The sequence below is a fragment of the Apium graveolens genome, unplaced genomic scaffold (genome assembly GCF_009905375.1).
Source record: "Apium graveolens cultivar Ventura unplaced genomic scaffold, ASM990537v1 ctg1010, whole genome shotgun sequence".
In the NCBI taxonomy this organism is placed as follows: Eukaryota; Viridiplantae; Streptophyta; class Magnoliopsida; order Apiales; family Apiaceae; genus Apium; species Apium graveolens.
This window is the reverse complement of record NW_027417065.1, coordinates 4,749-25,674: the sequence shown is the minus strand read 5'-3', so window position 1 is coordinate 25,674 and position 20,926 is coordinate 4,749. Positions and strand designations below refer to the sequence as shown.

At 30.6% G+C, this 20,926-nt stretch overlaps 1 long non-coding RNA gene across 1 annotated transcript; it reads left to right on the top strand.

Annotated features, from left to right (window-relative positions):
* Nucleotides 1-1,832: 1,832 nt before the first annotated feature.
* LOC141699670 (uncharacterized) lies at nucleotides 1,833-2,950 on the top strand. The gene is made up of 3 exons (XR_012566070.1): nucleotides 1,833-1,931; nucleotides 2,049-2,162; nucleotides 2,709-2,950. It is a non-coding gene; the product is annotated as an uncharacterized LOC141699670 (long non-coding RNA).
* The last annotated feature ends 17,976 nt before the right edge of the window (nucleotides 2,951-20,926 follow it).

Here is a 20,926-nt window from a genome sequence, read left to right as displayed (position 1 = left end):
GTAATTATGCGCCTTGCTCTGATACCAAATATAGTCAGACAACAGATATATAAGTATATCTGCAGTAGTAAACCAACACAGGATTTGTGCTAAGCTCTCTTTTGCATTAACTCCAAACTGTAACTTACAATTGAAATGAATAAAAACATTCGCCCTGAACAACCTCATAGATCTGGCCTCTTTAAATAAACAGAATAACAAACTGGTGGAGATAAACTCGGACAAGTCCTGGAGCAAATACACCACTGCATAATCTCCTAAAACAATGCTAACAGCTATGACCTGGTCTTGGTGACATAACATACGTTTAATAAAGCAACTTATTTAAATAAGCAAATAAAACTAATGTAAGTTTAGATTAATCTCCAACATTTTCACCACTTCAGGTTATTTCTTGATTCTTGAAAATATTGTTTGGTTGTAATTTAAGTGATTGCTATGAGTTTGTTTTGATTTTTTGAAATTTTGGATCTTTTTTGTTTTTGATTAATAAAGTTTGATTATTTTTTTATTTTTGATTAGTAAATTTAAATCTTTTTTGTTTTTGATTAGTAAAGTTTGGATCTTTGTAATTTATTAGTTGCATTTAGCTCCAATTATTGTTCTTTGTGAGCACGAATTTTGGATTTGACTATACAATCGTTTTTTTTATTTTGGTTATGTAATACTCTATTAATTATGCTCCTACGTTTCCTTCTCTTCATATATCCATATATCAGAACATATCGATTATTAAGAGGTTGTCAAATCATGTCTAAATAAACTCAGGCATTATAGCATCATACATGTTCGCATAATTTTAATACTATTAGCTGATTTATGTGTATTTTGATTATGTTGATATCCGATCAGGGGCGTATTCAGGAATTTTAGTTTAGGGGGACACCTGACAAATTTTGATAATAGCCCTTTATATTTTTAAATTTTGAGTGGGCACTTTCATATATTTTTTAAAAATTTAATGGTGGAAAAACGTAAATTTTAATTTTCAGTACCCCTTACTAGATCCTCCCGTGTATACGATAAAAGCTCGATTTTTCGGTTTTAGACATGCTTATGTATATTTTACTGCTGCTGCTATGGTTGATTGATTATATGCATGGCTGCATAAACCAGATTGTATGTTATTGAATTAATGGTGATAAAATTTATATATTTTTATAGATCTGATTGGTCTAATATGAATATTTGATTTTTGTGTTTGTTGAAAAAGTGGTGGTTCCCAGATTGTGCAATTGTGTTTATTTGTAGGGTGATAATATTAATGAATATAATGTATTTGTGTATGTTGCAGAGCTTAATTAGCTGTTGAGATGGCTTGAAGAGTTATTAAGGCCAAAGCTATTTCCAGGGGAATAGTGAAAGCTGTTCCGTATGGTGACACTTTGGTAATCATGGAGATTGGGAACACAGCATCTACCGAGATCCCTACGGAGAGGATTATAATTTTGTCATCTCTTACGGCTCCGAAATTGGTAAATACTAGTTACACATTAGGCCTTAATTATTTGTTTTATTGTTAGTTCTTCGGGTTAGTTTAGTTTGATTAAGTAGGAATTTAGGATATTCTGAAGGATCCTTCTTAGAAAGAATTTGTTTGGATCTTGTCCAACCTCTTTTTGTTTTATATGTAGGCTCGCAGAGGTGATGATCAATCTACTGATGAGCCTTTTGCGTGGTAAAGCAGAGAGTTCCTAAGAAAGCTTTGTATTGGAAAGGTAAATTTAATTATTTTCTTTTTGCGAAATAATTACTATATATGTCTCTGTTATGATCGAGCTTCATGTATTAAATCTATCTCGAATATTTCTATACAGGAAGATGGGTTCCAGGTAGATTGTACTCTATCTCGCCGAGGATTGGAGTTTGGCACCGTTTTTCTTCATGATAAAAATGTTGCATTCTGGATTGTTGCTCAAGGCCGGACAAAGGTATGCACTATGCATCACTGTATGATTCTTTATTACATGATGTCGTGTACACGTACACAGATTGTATTTCAGTTATATTAACTTTACTAAATTGCATTACCTGAATCTGTTCTTTAGTTAAAGACGGTGAGGGATGTAGATAAAGACAAAGGCGGATACAGTCCTTTTCTGAAGGAACTTAAGAAATGGGAAGAGAAGGCGAAGGATAACGGTGCTAGCTGTTGGAGCAAGGTTAATTTAGATACTGATTCATAAGGTGAAAGTGCATTTTTGAAATCAATAAACCAATTAGGATGAAGGGGTTCCAAATGCAACAGAAAATACTGTTGATTTGTCTCCATCTTAATTCTTAATCTAGCTAGTTTCTGCAAAAAATTACGAGAAGATAAAGGCTATAGATATTAGTAGATAGATTGTAAATCTGTTATATGTTGTATATGTAAGTAGTAATATATTTGTGTATTGTTGAATATCCTATTTAATTTGCAGCAACACAATGGATATATTATTTCCAGGTTATACAAAAAGTTTCCAGCAGATAAGTTGAGATGTGATGATTTCTATGTAGTAATTAATACTAGTGTGAACAGCTGATACTTGATTAAGTTTCTAATCACAAAGAAAAATGTAAAATTTTATGCTAGTGATCCCTTGTATACAACTTCTGTGACTGTTCACTAGAAACTGTCCTTTTAAGGCAGTTGTTATTTTGCTATTTATATCTGATTTCATAATTGCTAAATGTCAATGCAAACTTTGCACTTCCACAACTTTCAGCCGCTGGATTGCTACACAGAAGAAATTGCAGTCTAAGACCGAACCAATTGAGGAGGAAAAAGTTCCAGGACAATTTCCAAACTGCTTGTTGGACTTCTCAACGCAAACCACAGACAAAGTTAAATTAGTTTTTCGTCATTGTTGGCGTTGGGATGAGACTATTTGTAGTACTTTGGTTTGCAGAGCTATTACGTAGTTGTTTGGTTTGCTGAGCTGAGACTCTTATGTACGCACATTTGATGTTTCTGTTCATTATAGATTGTTCTAAAAACAAACCTTATATTTCAAAAATGTTTAGAATAACTATTACATTTGCTTGTTCTAGTGTAACATTTGTTTACATATAATGTTACATTATATATGTTACTAGTGTTACAATAGATAAAAAGACTGTTACAGTATACATATTCCAGTGTTGCCTAACTAAAAAAATTGGTATTACAATAGATAAAATTTATTGTTACAATAGGTTATGTGGTACCCTCAAGGTGGGGTCCACTTATGCAATCTTGATCAAGCTATTGTATCACTCATTTTTTGTTACATTTGGGCCTTTTAGTGTTACATTAGGTGCATATTGTAACGTTTTCCTCTCTATTACAATAGATCAATGAAGTGATACATTAGGGTGTCTATTGTAATGCTCGTATACGTAACGCCCCCTGGTGTTACAATAGACCTATTGTAACGCTTTTGGGGCCTATTTTAACACCATTTACGCATTACAATAGGCCACTTATGGCGTAGTGATACATGTAGATATTAGTCGAAGATACTCAAGCTTGGGAAGTGGAAAAAAATCATTTAGAGGCCGGCATTTCCCTTGAGTTTTATGTTGGCTCCGATTAAAATTTGATGCCACCATTTATATTATTAAATAGAACAAGGGCTATCTTACAAGTTTAAGTTTATTTTAACTTTTGTAAAGTAATTAATAGTTCAAGTTTATTTATTTTTGTAAATTTAGTTTGAATTTTATTTTTTTTGAAACTTATGAAATGAATATTTAACTTATTTTCCAGAAATGCATATCACCAAATAATTTTTATTAAATTTTAATTATGAAAATGTTACATCATGTAATATATGGTTGAAAATATGGGCCCTACCATATTCTAATGATTGCCCAAAATGTGTTGCAATACTGGTCAAGTTCTATTACAACCCTTGTTGATGTTGAAGTAGAATGTTTGTTTAAAAGATAAGAAAGCGTTGCAATAAAGTGTGTCAGGGTTGCAATATAGTGCTTTCCACCAGCTAAAATTACAACCCTGAAAAAGCGTTACAATACCATTTTTGGCACCTATTGCAACATTTTTTTGGCCTTTAGCAATGCTTGTTGGGGTTGCAGTATGCAATCTATGGCATAATGTTAGCTACATATAAATTTTACTCTTGTCTTTACTTTAATCATATTCTATTTTAACCATATTCTGTCATTAGCTTGGTTCTCCATTATGGTCAATGTCTTCAGTTTTTGAAGAGGTGACATTTAATGCATTAGTCTGGTTCACAGATGACTAGCACATATATGAATACCCTTACCTACTTTTAATTATTTATCTCATATCACCTTATCTCATATAATTTCTTTAACACTAAAGTTCCTTTTACATTTTATTCCTCATTAAGGCTTGAATATTATTATGAACTTCTTTTCATGATTTGATGACGAACTTGGAGATTTAATTTCATTTTTTGATTGTTTATATTTTTCTAACCTTCTCTCCTCAAGATTCCTATGTTTCGTAGTTAATATTATTTACCTATTTAATTATCATGCAAGGTATATTTCTCATTTACATATTACGTTACATTATGATTTACAGATGGTCATCATTTTTCAAATGATTTGTTGGATTATCAATCACTTTTTCATATTACAATGAGTAATTCAATGCACACACAAGTATTATCAATCTTTACATAATCAACTCTTGTAATTTTCTCACTAGCAGCTCTTCTTGTAATCTCATAAATATTATTTCATTCATTGATAAGTGGCAGTCATTCAACGACTAATTTTTTAGGCTAGGCATTTCTTTTCTTAATTGTTTCATCTATTTCTACCGCATAGCTAGTATCATGATCAACCATTTATTCTGACAGTTCGACGATTGAGAGAATAATGTAAATATCTTCTGGGAGTGAGAGGTTGCTTAGATAGTAGGAAAAAGGAGACTGAGTGAGAGAGGAAAGCCATTTGTTCAGGACTTATAAGTGAGAATTAGAGTTTCACCTTAGTAGATGATGGATAAAATGTGAGATTTGTGATCCAGGGGAGGCCTTGGTGCAAGAATAGAGAGACTAGGAGAAAAAACTAGGTACTGGAAACATATATGACATATCTTAACACAATGAAGTTGATGAATATCTGCACTATATATTTTCACTCATTCAGTTACCGTTCTTAGACTTAAAGAACTCATTCAAACCTTTGATGAAAACAATAAGGGGAGAACAAGAAAGTTAGCTCCAAGGGTGTCTTTAACTAAGAGGGAGAACATTCATGGCCCACAGTCTAAACGACAAAGAAAAATGAGACATGGTTTAAATAAATTATTTGAAATCAATCAACCTCAACCCAAGTGAAGCATTAAGTCAACATATACAATTCAATATTCCCATAAGGCACTAGGTGCATATGGTCTGAGTACAAACTTCAAGGTTCATGGCAGAAAAGCTCAAGTTGTAAATTTGGAAGAATTCATCAGGACAGATTGATCAGAACATAGCTAGGACTAGAGAAGTCATATCAAGTGGGAAAAGTTAAGCCTAAATCAGCTCTATCTCATTGAATATATCTCGTTGTAAAACCTCTTGACTTTTTTGTCAATTTATATTTTTTATTGCTAAGAAGTTTAATTCAAATAAACTGTGATGTCTTAACTTCAATATATTTGGAGTGTGTATTTCTATAATCAAGGCTCTAATTCATAGTGGTTATTCTCTCAGTCATAAATTAGGAAGATTATTAGTAATTAGGACAAATTCATGATTATAAGCAAACCTCATAGAATAATTACTTTAATTAAATTTTATAGCCTTCAACGGCTAACCATCCTAAGGGATAGCCGGTAAAAGGGTAGCCCGTTAACTGATGAGGTTTATGTAACATTTTTTATGAGATTTCTATAGTATTTAGTGTAACACCCTAGTCTCACATTAAAAATATTTAATATTTTTCTTTTATAGATCAGGCAAAGTATTACTACTATGTGTACCAACCCTGTGGTTGACTTTTTGTTTACCCATGTCGACTGCATTTGGGCTAGTAGTATTCGACTTATTTTCGACACAAAATCAGGACTTGAACCAGTTTTCAAAAAATGCTCCAGATTTGACCCAGGTTATCACTTATGGATCAGAGCTAACTCATGAAAGTTTGATTCGTCAAGTTTCCAGAGGTACGGACGTGAAGGCTAGTGGTATTCTCCCTCAATAGATAGAGATTTGGATGCGGGAACACGAAGCCAGCTGATATAATCTCACAATTAATGGCTAGATAGGAACAATCATGATCTATGAGCTATATGTTCGGATCTGAAAAGGATGCCATGAGTTTAAGTAGGGGAGTTTGAACACCTAATTCCTACATCGAGGAGATTTGGGACTTTTATTCTATATATAAGAAAAAATGTTACTACTCTATGCACAAAAAAATCATGATCATTTGGGGGCCTGTGGTGGGCTTATTCTTATCCAAGTTCGTTGCATTTGGCCAGTAGTCTTCCACTTATTTCAGACTCGGAAACGGGGCTTGATCCGGTTTTCAAAATAAGCTCGGGATTTTATTCGGGTTGTCACAATTAGAGTTGTGGTTATTCATTCAAAAGTCATGTTGACTTGATAGATAAACTAGAATAGTGTGGCTCATTATAAACATATGATGCCATATAATTCTTACTAAGTGAAGTGAGTTATCAAGTGCTAAGTGAAGCTAAAGATTAATGGCTAACAGCATCAATCCATTAACGGTAATCAATCACTCTCAATGGCTAAAAAAATTCGAATAACAATTGACAATGACTTGATAATGGTCAAATCCTAATTTTGACACAGTAAATGGGTTGATTAGAATCTCAACAAGGATTTTGACAAAGTACATGAGTTTAGACATAATTAGCATGTGACCTTATCTAGATTCTGAAGAAGAATAAACATTCTATTTAAATGCATGCCAAATTGTAGGGATTTTCAAAGAATTATATTACGAAAAAATTCAGCCTAATTTGTCGAGACTCAGGTGAAAGAATGTAGAAGTAATTTTACTGGATCTAGAAGATTGTGCTATTTTGTCAAGAAAGGATTGTAACTTCGTGAAATATAAACCAAGTAGTAGCAATAGCATCTTTTAGGAAATTATTTTTAGAGCGTTCATTTTAGAGAGAATTATCTTGACAGGAAAACTGAAAATACAACCTGTAATTTACACAGATTATTTCTTCAATGATATATTTTCCTTCTTTCTGTTCATAAGCAATAATTTTTTATCCCAAAATAGTAAAAATATTTGATTTATATTCAACCTCCCTTTTAAAAATTAACATAGTTAATTATTAAAGAATAACATCCCTTTTATACAAATAATTTCACATAAAAAAATAATGTTGGGTTTTTTTGGAGTATAAAAAATTTGTTGAGTATAAAAACATTTGTTAATTTCACACAAAACCATTAGTAGACGATAGAGTATCGTGACTGCTGCTACCATTACTTTATTAAGCGTAGTCTGTGGTACATTAGAATTCCGATCATTGATTTTAATCCCATTATAGAGTCAATTTGCACAAATAGGCTTCACTTCCTTCTTGAAATGAGCTCTCATCCAGGGGATATATGAATCTGATGTTTCAAACAATCTACTAAATAATTTTTAGATTGGCCTAATACTCCATAAATAAAACAAAATATTGGGAAGTTCTCATACTTGAATATGATATCGAATACCAATCTTTTACTGTCTTTTTGATATTCAATCCTCATATAAGAGATTTTGAAATATCTATAGTGACTTAATATCTATAGTGACTATGACTCGTAATAAAATGTTAGGCCGGTTGACACAAGTAATCTCTCCAAACATCCACAAAGTTGCTCAAATATGAAGATTGTACCTCCCAATATTATTCCAACCTCTACCATTATTTTTTCCATGAAGCCATAAATCAATAGAGTTCAACTATATACAAGGTAGGAGGGTTTTCTCCATCTTGAACCAAAGTATTTGTCCAAGAGATAATGATAACTTTACTTAATGGGAGAGAAATTAAAAAAATATGAGAAAAAAGAGAGCGAAAAAGACACAATGGAAACACCTATGGACAACACTTACTATAACTTTTATTAATAGTAGTATTAGGCACCTCAGATGATAAATGTGTGGGTTCCATGCCCTATTTATAAAAATGTATTTCGATCTTAAAATACTTACATGAGATGTTGACTCCAAACATTTTTGACCATGAAGTTAATGACTCAGAATTGCATGTGAAAAGTGTTCCATTACAAATATTCTAGTTATTCATTGATCTTAATATAGATCCCAGGGTTTGAACATCCATCCTTTAGGGAAAACATTTGAAATTGCTAGGGAGGCATTGTCATTGTTAAATCCCCTTTCGTCTCATACTATTTTTTGATGGTTTCTTTTGGTATAGTAATCAGAATTGGATTTTGAAAAGTTTGACTGGCTGACTACTACCTCCTGGTTTTGCATTTTTGGGGTATCAATTTCTAATTTTGACATAGGTCTCCGAGGAACTAAAAGTGTTGGGTTTTGAAAACTGACTGTTTGTGTAGTTTGAAAGGGAGTATTTATAGATTGGCTGGAAGAAGTGTTTTGTTGGGTAACTTTAGTTGATATTTCTTAAGAGCTTTGGGAGGTTGTTGAGGGATTTTGGATGTTGAGGCCATGGGCTTTGATGGTTTGAAGGGCTAGAAATAATTTATTGTCTTCTTCATCTACAATTATCTTATCGATCCAGGATGTGATCGGTTTTCCTGAAGAAGTTCTCTCTTTGCTTTGTTGAGTGACCGAGAGTTGTCCGGGAAAGGCTGGGGTTTTTCCCCCACCTCTGCCTTTTCGAGGCATGAGACTATCTATTTTGTAGAAACTCACGGGTCAGGAAATCAGGGACACAATTCATATCTCCCTTAATGTGTTCAATATCAAAATAAAAAATGCTTAATAATACTTGCCATCTGGCGAAAATTTGTTTTGATGCAATATTTTGGACATCTTTTTATAAGACCTCTTTTGCAGATTTATAATCGACTCTAAGGAGAAATTTTTGATTTAATAAATCACTCTGAAATTTTGTTATACATAAAACAATTGAAAGTATTTCCTTTTTTATAGTAGAATAATTTCTTTGACAATCATTCCAATGTGCAGATGTAAACTGGACTATTTGTTCTTTACCATTGACTACTTGTTTTAGTATACCGCCGTATCCTAAATCAGAAGCATCTGTTTCAACTACTTTAGAAGCATTTGGATCAGTAAGGTGTAGACAAGGGATTTCTAGAACCTGAACTTTGATTTGTCGAACAATTTCGGTATGTTCAGATGACCAAGGGATGAGGTTATTTTTAAGGCGGTCATATAAGGGCTTCTTTGGAATTCGCTAGGGGCAGTTTTGATTCCAAATGGAAGGACATTCCATTTATACTGTCCGAATGGGACCGTAAAATCAATTTTATATCTATCTTTTTGTTGGATTTGAATCTGCCAAAATCCTGATTTTAAATCAAATTTGGAGAATATTACCGAAGATTTTAATTTTTGTAAAAGTTTTTTTTTATTAGGTATAAGGTATCATACCCATCTTAAGGCTTTATTTAGAGGCTTATAATTGATAGTCTTGGTGTCCCTCTCTCAATTTCAACATTTTTGTTTACATAGAAAGCTGCACAGGACCAAGGGAATCTGGATTTTGATATTATTCCTTTGGATTCGAGATCGGTGATTTCTTTTCTGCAATGTTGTTCTAGGTCGGAGTTCATTTGGATAGGTCTCACTTTTTTTGGTATTTCCTTCTCATCAAAATCTTTTTCATAAGGTAAATCAATCATATATTGTTTTCTATGCGAAAATGTATTTGGTAAGTCAGAACAGAGTTCCATTTCTATTTGTTTATTAATTTTAAGATTTTCTCTTTGATAAAGCGGTCTTGTATTTGCTTCTCAATCTTGTGAGAGGAAAGATCTTGTTTTAGATGGGATAATTGTATCTGTTTGCCTTGTATTAAGGAATTTATCTCGTTATTATATACAGAATATGCCTTTATTGTATTGAGGTTCCTTGTTTTGGGTTTTTCAAGAAATGGGAAGGTAAGTTTGGTGTCATGGGTTTTAAAAGTAATACCTTCGTAGGTGACAGAATAGGGGGTTATTAAATTGAAGAAAGGTGTACCTAATATGACAAGATGATGTATGCCTTTAACTAGGAGAAAATTTGTCTTAATTTGGAAGGTTTTATTATTGATAGAGGCATCAACCTTACTAACTACATTAAGGTTTGAGTTATTAGCGGCGGTTAATTTTTTGTTGGTATATTGATGAAATCTTTTTGGTATTATTTCTTCTTTAATGCAATTCAAATCTGCTCATGTATTGAATAAGGCAATGGTATCTAAGATAAAGTCATCTGAGAAGACAACTTTGACTTTTATGAGATATTTTTAATTCTTCTTTGATTTCTTTGATTTCTTTGGGTTTATGTTTTTTAATATTATGGTCAAGTCATATATAGTTTTTATTGATGGGAGAATGAAAGGTTTTTGTTCTCATTTGGGTTCAATTGGTCTTTGGAGTAATTTTTCTAAGAGCTTTTTTCTTATTTGGGGATCAATTATCTTTTCTATAATTTCTAGAGAATGTTCCTCATTTCTGGTGAGGACGTTGATTCGTCTGTCTTCATAGGAGAAATTGTGAGAGGAAGATGAGCTTGTTGGAATCTCATCTATTTGAAGAGGTTTATCATTTCCAGACATTTCAGATGTCTCAAAATCGGAAGATTCAAGGTGTAAAGCTGAGATTTTGTTGGATAGGCTTTCTTCTATGTTTAACTCTTGTATTTTCCTATTAAGTCTACAGAATCTAGATATATGTCCATTTTTTCCACATTTGTAAGTAGTTATATCTTTATTGGTTGGTTTAGTAAATTTATTTTTGTTGAAAGGTTTTTTGTTGTAGGAAGGTTTATTCTTATTATTAAAGGAAGGTTTATCATAGAACGGTTCTGTTGATTTTTTGTAGAAATGTTTAGATTTTGTGAAAGACCTTTTCTGATAAAGTCTTTGATATGACTTGCATTCGCCATCACATTTTGTTTTTGAATAGCTTTTATTGGGATTATAGTCAAACTGTTGACAAAAAGTACCTAATTCCTGCTTTGTTCTTTTCATTTCCCATTTAAGATGTCTTTGAAGTTTTAAATCTTGACAAATCTTTAAGCCTTCTCGTTGTGTTTGGCTTATGAGTTGGCCATATGTCAGGTTTTTGTAAGGTATCGGGCTTCCGTGTGCAGTTATTAAAGAAGTTCTAACTCTTTCATCGAGTAAGGTTGGAAGTCCGGCTAAGAATTTTTCCTTCCAATTTGCATGGTTCGAGTCTTCTCTAAGCATGACTCTGGTAAGAAAAGTAGTTTTATATCTTTAGAAATCACTAAGTTTTTTACATTTGAGATTATGTAAAATCTTAGCATTCTTATCTCTCAGGTGAGAAGGGTCACCAATGAAGTGGTGTGTTATGACTAGAATGAGTTGTGCTACTGCTCCTTGGATAGGGTTTCTTTGTTCATCTAAAATGGGTTTTCCCTCTTCATCTTTTCTAATGAAATTTAAGATTTCAAGATGATTTTCACGGGTAAGGTGATAGTCCCACCAACCTTTTAATTGGCCAGAGAACCATGCTATGAGTAATTCAGCTATAGCTTTGTCTGGGGTTCCTATTTGGGTTGTATAAGTATTGGTTGTCATGGTCATTTGTTGTAAATGATTTAGAATGTTATATTCAGACATTCCATCTATATTCCATTCATAAACAGATGATGCATTGAATTTAGACTGGGTAAAATTTCAGATCTATTTTCAATTCTAATCTCTGGGCTGTGAATTTTGGAATCATTTGTCGGAGGTCATGAACTTGGGGTATTTCATTTGTCAAAGCATCTTCATCTGAGTCATGATGTATGACATTTAGTTGTTTAGATGAAACACTGTCAGCAGCTATTTGGGTTGTGGAAGAGGAGGCTTCAAGTCTGCTAAGATGGTCTTTGATGGCTTTAACGAATTCTGGTGTATTTGTTTGAATTCGTTGTTGGCTTTGTCTAAAAATTTGGTATGGTTTAAAGATGGGTTCTTGGTTATTAATACTTTTGGGGAAATCTATTATTTTTTGAATTCGGTCTTCTATTCCGTTTAGTTGACTTCCTATGCTATTTAGGTGGGTGTTTTTGTAATTAACAACAAGGGTTGTATTCCTAGTATTTTTAGTATATCCTCATCTGGTCTCTTGATGTGGTGTGCCTTGATTTTTTCACTACGAACTGTTAGTGTGACATTTCTAAAAGGTGGGTGGTGTGATTCTATAGTTCCGCTACTTGTTTCCCATTATTTCTGTGTTTGGCTCATGCTTCGAGTGATGGGGTTTAGGTAATTTGTGAATGGGAAGAATAAGTTTTGGTCAGAGGAGTAAATTTCCAACCAATCAAATAATAACATTTGGATTTTGTTTTGGTTGAGAAATTCATAATAAATTTCTTGAAGTTGTGTCTTTTGCTCTTTGAAATTGGTAAAAAACCTATTTCTTTTTTGAGTATTTTGGGGAGAGTAGAACTCTTCACGAAGAAAAGTTTTATTGATTTGAAATTATATTTCAATCACATTTAGCTCACTTGGCATTCCCATATTCTCAGTTATAGCAGAGAAGGTTGAGGATGTTGGTGATGAAGGGGAAACTGTGTTTTGGTTTGGTGGTAATTGACTTTGTTTATAGAATGGGTGAGGTATATTGGAAGAATAATCCACACCACCCATAGAGGTATTGGGAATATCTGATGTAGAGTATCTTGGTCTTGGGGAAGTGTTAATGATAGAAGGGATTTGAGAAATCCTTCCTAAATTTAAGGTTCTTGAGGAAGCATCAGAATATCGAGAACTAATAAAAGGGGCTCAGGATGATCGATCAAAAGCAAGAGTGACTCTTCCAGTATCATCTTGGTGAACTTGGTGTATTTGTGTGTTTGGTTATAATCTTTCCGGTAATCTAGGGTGAGCTACTACTTCTAAAACCCATTCAGTGGGAAGGGAAATGTCATACCATTTTATGGATCGAGGAATGACTGTGTTAGACCTTGAAAGGTCAGTTTGGAGAAGGATGGTTTCTCCTTTGACGAAAGCATTTTTATGCCCATCATCACCAATGGACATTATTGCTTTGTAATGAATTCGAAAGATTAAAGCAACCGGAATTGAACCTTCTAACATTTTATAGTTGTGAGTTTTAACTTGGAGTGTCATGCTTTGGATAACATTCCTGTCTTTAAGAGAAATGGATAAATTTGGATAACAACTAAAAGAGATGGGTCCGTTACATAGACTTGATTCGATGGAACTTAACAGAGAGTCATTGAACTCAAGAAATCTAGCATCTCTTAAAATGGCTAATATTGAGGTGTCTAATCCATCTTTGGTTAAGGGCTTAATTCCTACTTGGACTAAACCTATATGGATGTAATTTTATGATTTTTCTAGTTTGTCTAGGGAACTTTTGGTGAGAAGGTGAATTGTTTCGAATGACTTTGATAGGTCTATGTCCCTTTCTTCGATTTTGATGGAAGAACTTGAACTATACCATTTTGTATCATAAACTTGGCTTTTTGGGATTTTTGGGATGTCCCAACGCTCTATTGCTTTTTGGAGGTTTTCGACGTTAGTTTCCTCACTATGTTTAATAAGAAAGTTAGGATTTCTCCCACATTTGTAGGCGAGATTTTTTACACCCGTGTTTTCTATATTATTTATCCGAGTAATCCCACTTTTTTTTAACTCTTTTTGAATCCATTATCTCCAAAAGCCTTTATGTTGCCAACTACCTCCTGCCGTCATTACTTTGTTGAGCCTGGTCTGCGGTACATTAAAATTCCGATCATTGATTTCAACACAATTATAGAGCCAATTTGCACCTACTTGAAATGAGCTCTTATCCAGGGCCGACATGGTTCTAGTATATATGTATCTTGGTTCTAGTATATATGTATCTCATGTTTCGAACAGTTTACTAAATAATTTTGAGAGCCTAATATTCCATAAATGAAACAAAATTTACGGATGTTCTAATACTTGATTGATATACGATACCAATCTTTTGTTGCATTGTTGATCTTCACTCATAATTTAAAAGATGTTGTAATATCCATAGTGACTTAATATTTATAGTGACTCTGACTCGAAAGTAATATCTCCAAACTTCTACAAACTTGCTCAAATATGAAGATTATACCTCCCAATATTATTTCCAAACTCAATGATTATTTTTTTGGTCATCAAGCCAACTTTAAGATCATAAACTTGGACCCATAAATCCATATAGTTCAACCCGACTGTACCAGGTACGGCTGGGTCCATCATGGACCAAAGTATTTGTTGAAGAGATAATGATAACCTTACTTAATGATATAGATATTAACAAAATGAGAGAATAAAAAGAGGAAAAAAAGGCAATCAAAATAGGCCACACAACGACACTTACTATAACTTTTAATAATAATAGTATTACGCACCTCATATGCCAAATGTGTGGATTCCATGCCGTCTAATTGAAGCTGGAAAATACAAATAGTCTTGTTATTGGGTAATCTTAATATACTTATATGAGATGTTATAAACAATAATTCTTTAATAATCAATAAAATTGTGTCATATTTAATTAAGATTTAAACATACAAATGAATCTTGAAAATTTGTACCATATTTTTTATTTTACTAAAAGATTTAAACATGGAATTCTCTTAATGTGATATTTCAAAACATATTAAACTACACTACCAATCAAATAAATTTGATTTGATTTTGAAATTTATCAAAGTCGATAATATTTTCTAATACCCTCAAATATTTATCAAATTATTGATAATGAATCTCTGAAATCTTAAGGTTTTAATACACTATTTTTGAAATTTGAGTCGAATATCTTTAGATTTGAATGAATTGGTTAAATTTATTTTTATTTCATTTTTAAAAATTCAAATGGAATAAAATAAAATTTTAAGATATTATTTAAAATCCAGTTGATCCTCAAAATTTTTAAAATATTAAAGTAATATAATTACATAAAATTTTAAAAGATTGTACAATTTTATTATGGATTACACCCCTGTAATATAAACTGAATATTTCAATTTTTCTATATCCAAATAACTCTTACATATTTAATTTTTCATTAATTAATATTTATATTTTAATTTTATTTCATTTTAGTTATAATTTATATTTTTTATTTTAATTCAATTTCTATTTGAGCACTATTCATATTTTAATTTAATTTATTTTATTTTATTTTATATTTATTTGAGCACTATTTATATTTTATTTTATTTTAATTTATATTTTTTTTCATTAATTTATATTTTATATTTTAATTTTATTTAATTTTAATTTATATTTTTCATTTTAATTTTATTTCTATTTGAGCACTATTCATATAGATACATATTAAAATTTGAATTTCACATATTATATTTTTATATCTTTTATTTAAGAAATATTCTTTTTGGGTATCATAGAGTGTAGATAAGTGATATTTTTTGTGTTAATAAGCTAACAATGGCAATATTATGATTTGGTTATCTGTTTTGTATCATTTTTACCTAAATTAGTTATTTGTAATATTATTTGTGGTGTTTGTTAAAAGTCTTAAGAAAAAAAATTGAGTAAAAATATCAATATAAAATGTTGCAATCCATGATCTTACAACAATGTTGTCTTTTTATAACTAAAACTTTTATTACTTATTTTCGATGTAAAAGTTACAATATAGCGTGTGTTTTCATAATAGTCAAATTACGGTGTTCTTATCACCAAGTCTTGTCTCCAGTGATGATTATATTTTTTAAAATTTTTGTTCAACGATCCAACCGTAGGGATGATACCTACTAATTTTTGAGATGTCTAATTCTTTTAAAAAAATTAGATTTTGTATCGTGTGTTTTTATAATAGTCGGTCAACGCGGGTTCTTATAACCAAGTCTTGTCCCGAATGGAGATCCTATTTTTTTAAAATTATTGTTCAACAATCCAACTGTAGGGATGATGTTACCTACTAAATTTAGAGATGTATAATTTTTTTTAAAAAAATTAGATTTTATATCGTGTGTTTTTATAAAAGTCAAATTACAACCAACATGGGTTCCTTTTACAAAGTCTTGTACCGGGTGGTGATTCTATTTTTTTAAAATTATTGTTCGACGACTAATGTTAGAGATGTACAATTTTTTTTAAAAAATGGATTTTATATCGTGTGTTTTTATAATAGTCAAATTACGGTCAACACGGGTTCATGTTGCCAAGTCTTCTCGTGGGTGGTGATTCTATTTTTTTAAATTCTTTTTCGATGATCCAACCGTACGGATGATGTTACCTACTAATTTTAGAGATGTATAATTTTTTTTAAAACATTATATTTTATATCGTGTGTTTTTATATTAGTCAAATTACTGTCAACACGAGTTCCTATTACCAAGTCTTGTACCGGGTGGTGATTCTATTTTTTTTAAATTCTTGTTCGACGATCACCATATGGATTTTGTTACCTACTAATTTAAGAGATGTACAATTTTTTTTAGAGACATGTATTTTTTTTTTAAAAAAACTGATTATATACAGTGTTTCTTTTTAATAGTAAATTCTGATTATATATACAGTGTGACTTTTTAATAGTAAACCGTGTAGTACTAATTGATTTTATCATTATCATATTATTTTGACATTATTTTACATTAGTTTTACAATTTTATTATAATATTGAAATTTTTTAATACTTAATAAAAAATGAAAAATTAATTAAAAGAAATTTTGACACAGATTTGCAGAGTTCCCGAAGCCAAATATTTGGGCGGCTATTTCCCCCCTTAACAAAAAATTGGGCGGACTATTTCCCCCAATTGAAATTTCACCAAACTTAAATTTCCCCCAAATATCACTTTCTCACCTGCTATGTCTCAAGATAAGCGGCCTCCAATTATTTCTTTCTCAATATCACACTTCCACCTTCACATCACGAGCCTAGCCAACGCATCTCGGCATCGGTGCTTATCTCGCTGTCAGAGAAGACAGTGTCGTCAGTGCCGTAGTCGGAGTTTAGTTTCTAGGAGCAGTTTGTAGATTTGTGCTTGAGATCGATGGGGGATGACGAAATTACTTCGCTGAAGATGGAGGATGTGGTTATATTAAGAAAGAAGCTCGATTCGCTCTATTAGCTTTCAATCTCTGAAAACTTGTTATGGTTAATACTGATTTTGTGTACTTATATATTGTCTGTGTATGAGTTGTTGAACAAAGATCACGAATAGATTATGTGTGTATGTGTGTACGAGAATAAAATCTAATTTTATTTTATCATGAATTAATATATTTTGATTTTAATGGTGGTTGATATGAATTGTGCAGGTAAGCTTCTCCCTTTGGTTGTTAGTGTTGTGTTGGTGTATTCTTTAAGGGCCAAGGCTTTAGTGAATCATTTTTTTTTGTCTTTTATATTTTTGGTGCATTTAGTGGTTCGTTTTGTTTTGATTTTTTCCTAATTGAGACATTTATGCATAGGGTTGAAAGAATTGTTCCAATGAAATTTGTAAATGTTGGATTTCAGAATAATTATAATCACCAAGAACTATCATTTTAATATTATTTTTAAGGAATTCATTAGGACTCTCTTGGAGTTTCTTTTAATGATTTTGTTTAGAAGCCACATTTGGTGAACTTTGTGTTGTATCAACAATCTATCAAGCACCCTCACCCTCAAATCATAATATTCTAGTATAAACTATTACCGGCTAGCGACTGTTAACAATTTTTCAAGTCCTATTGATGTAGCAAGACATGACTTAATATTATATATTATTTTATTTAAACCAAGTTCATAAGACATATTATAATTCTATTTTTATTTAAATAATTCTACAATAAATATTAATCTATTTATGAGAGTGTTTTATTCTAAATATTGTTATAATTACCGTGACTAGAACCACTACCAACCAAACTTTCATTGTTTCAATACAAATTTCAAAACATATTAAACTACACTATAAATACAAAAATTTTAATTAGATTTTAAAATCTATTAAATTCAATAAGTTTTTTTAATACCATCAATTTTTTAACAAATTATTAATAATGAATGTCGCATAGCTCATGGTTTTAAAATAATATTTTTAAAATTTTGAGTCGAATATGTTAAGATTTCAATGGATTGATTAAATTTATTTTTAATTTATTTTTCAAAATTCAAATGGAATACGGTAAAAATTTAAAATATTATTTAAAATCCAGTGATCCTCAAAATTTTCAAATTCAAAATTAATATAATTACATAAATTTTAAAAGATTGTTCAAATTTATTGTGGAATACACTTTTTAATATAAATTGAATACCCCAATTTTTCTATATTCAAGTAAAACTTAAAAAATTTAAATGAAAATATATTTAACTCTAAAATTAATTTGAGTAATAACAACCGAGAGACAAATTTATACTTTTCATTTTAATTTTATTTATATTTGAGTACTGTTCTATATTAATATATATTAAAATTTTAATTTCACTAATTATATTTTTATAGCTTTCATTTCAAATATATTTTTTAGGGTATGAGAGAGTGTATAAAAGTGCTTGTCTTGATGATATTTTTTGTGTGAGTGGGATAACATATTAAGATTTATTTAACTCTTTTATATCATATCTACCAACAATATTTGTAATACTATTTGTGATGTTTGTTAAAATTCTTATTAAACAAAATTGAGAAAAAATATTAATAAAAAATGTTACAATGCATGTTCTTACAACAATGTTGTCTTTTTATAACTAAAACATTTACTACTTATTCTGAATTTGGAAGTTACAATTTAACTGAAACATAAAATAAATGGAATCACTAAGAAATCATTATCTAACTAACTCTTGCACTTGATGTGTTGTTGTCAAGCTCCTTGTCACCATGTTTCTAATAGTAATGCTTCCTAATACCTCTCACAGGGCATGTTGTGTGTTTTTAGGTGTGCCTGCAGGTTCTTGAATGTGCCCCTACTTTCCTTCCGCCTAATTTGTTGGACAAGTTTTATCATAGAATTCCAGCACCCTCATCATATGAAATGTTGAATATTGGTTCATAATCATTCCCAATATAGGCAGGAGAAAGGTAATGGCCACTGAAAAGGAGTATCATGTGGCTAAATCTTAGTGTATCTTTCTGTGTTGCTATCATTTTCCACGCTCATTTTCGGAATTGCTTCACTACTCTCCTCAATATGGAATTCCATGGAAAAACGATCAGCCATCTATGTTGATAGAGAGGTTGTTGTAGTCAACAACAAAATTTCAGCCACCATACTTCTCTAATAATTTGATGTATCATAAATATTCCTCTAATATATCCTATACATAATATTTATAAATACATACAAACAGAAAAAATCAAGGATTAGAAAACAATAGATTAAAATGATATTATTTAGAAATTATTGTCCTGAGATCTAGAGTATGAAATCTTTGTATCAATATATTTGTACCTTTTAGCACAAGAACTGGGAAATCCTCTTCTCATGCACTATGCCCATCATTATTATCAGAGCTAAAGTGAGCGCCCATGAATTACTATCTCTTCTGAACAAAATCATGTAAAAAGCTACAGTAAGCCAAGATATGTGTCTATCCTAAATTTGTGTGTGACTTATAGATTTCTTCTTCATTATCTATAATAGCGGCAAGTTCTCCATAAACATGTTTTCCATCAACTTATATATGAACATTGTAATGTAGGGTTAGGGTTAGAGCACAGATAATATGTCTGGACCCTTGAGACCATTGAGTGTGTCCGCAACCTTCTCTTAATGGGTCGGCCTATGTCTAGAAACTTTTACCCATTAACTATCAAGCCCAAATTAACCATGTTAATCTCCTCATCCTTTATATTATTACAATTTATTTTAAATAACTTTTTTCATATCATTTTTCTTTTCAAAAAATAAAGATGTACTACTAATAATTGAATCAAATCAAAAAATTTATTTAACAGTTGAGAATTTTATAAATTATTTTTGCGCATCGTAAATTTTAAGAAATATATCGAATTTTATAATAATTGTTATCTTCAAAATGTCAATAAAAAATTTGACAAGGATTCACAAATGTTTAAAACTTGTTCTAAAATTATTAAATTGCAAAATAAGAACTCTAATATTTATTTTCATATGTACAAATGTTAGGGACAAATGAGTTTTTTATTTTATTCAATATAAAAATGAAAAGTGTTACAATTATAAGTTGTAAGATAATCATTTGCCCATTTATGCTCACGTTGTGTTACAAATTTCTAAATATTTGTTTTTTAAACTTATACTTTTTTATAAATATTTTATTATTTTTTGTTACTTCTTTTCTTTCATTCATTTCATAAGTTGAAATTACAAGCATTTTAATATTTGACCATTTTATGATAAGATAAATGTACAATTATTGATTTATCAAATTAAAACATAACATATCTCAATATCAATTTTGTTTAAATAAAATAATTTGGTGAGCAAATTATATGATGTGTTAGTGTAAGAAAATATAAACTTATGACTTAGGAAATGGGTTGCATGTGATATATATACATATATATATGGATAAATCAATGTTAGTTGTAATATATAGCCAAGTCCACTGTACAAAATATGAAAAAAAAATGATCTAATTTATATTTTAAAAATATAAAGATTTTAGTTAGTTTATAAAAAATAGCTGGCATAGTCTAAAAATTATTATAAAAAATAGCTAAAGAATCTCAAAATACAATTAAAAATTCTTGAGAGAATTATATAGTTTCCATTTTTTAAACTATTTTATAGTATATCTCATAATTCTCATATTAGTGTAAATTTTATTACATGTTCTTTTTAATATGATTATTTATGACATTCTTAAATACTTAAATAATAATGAACCATTCT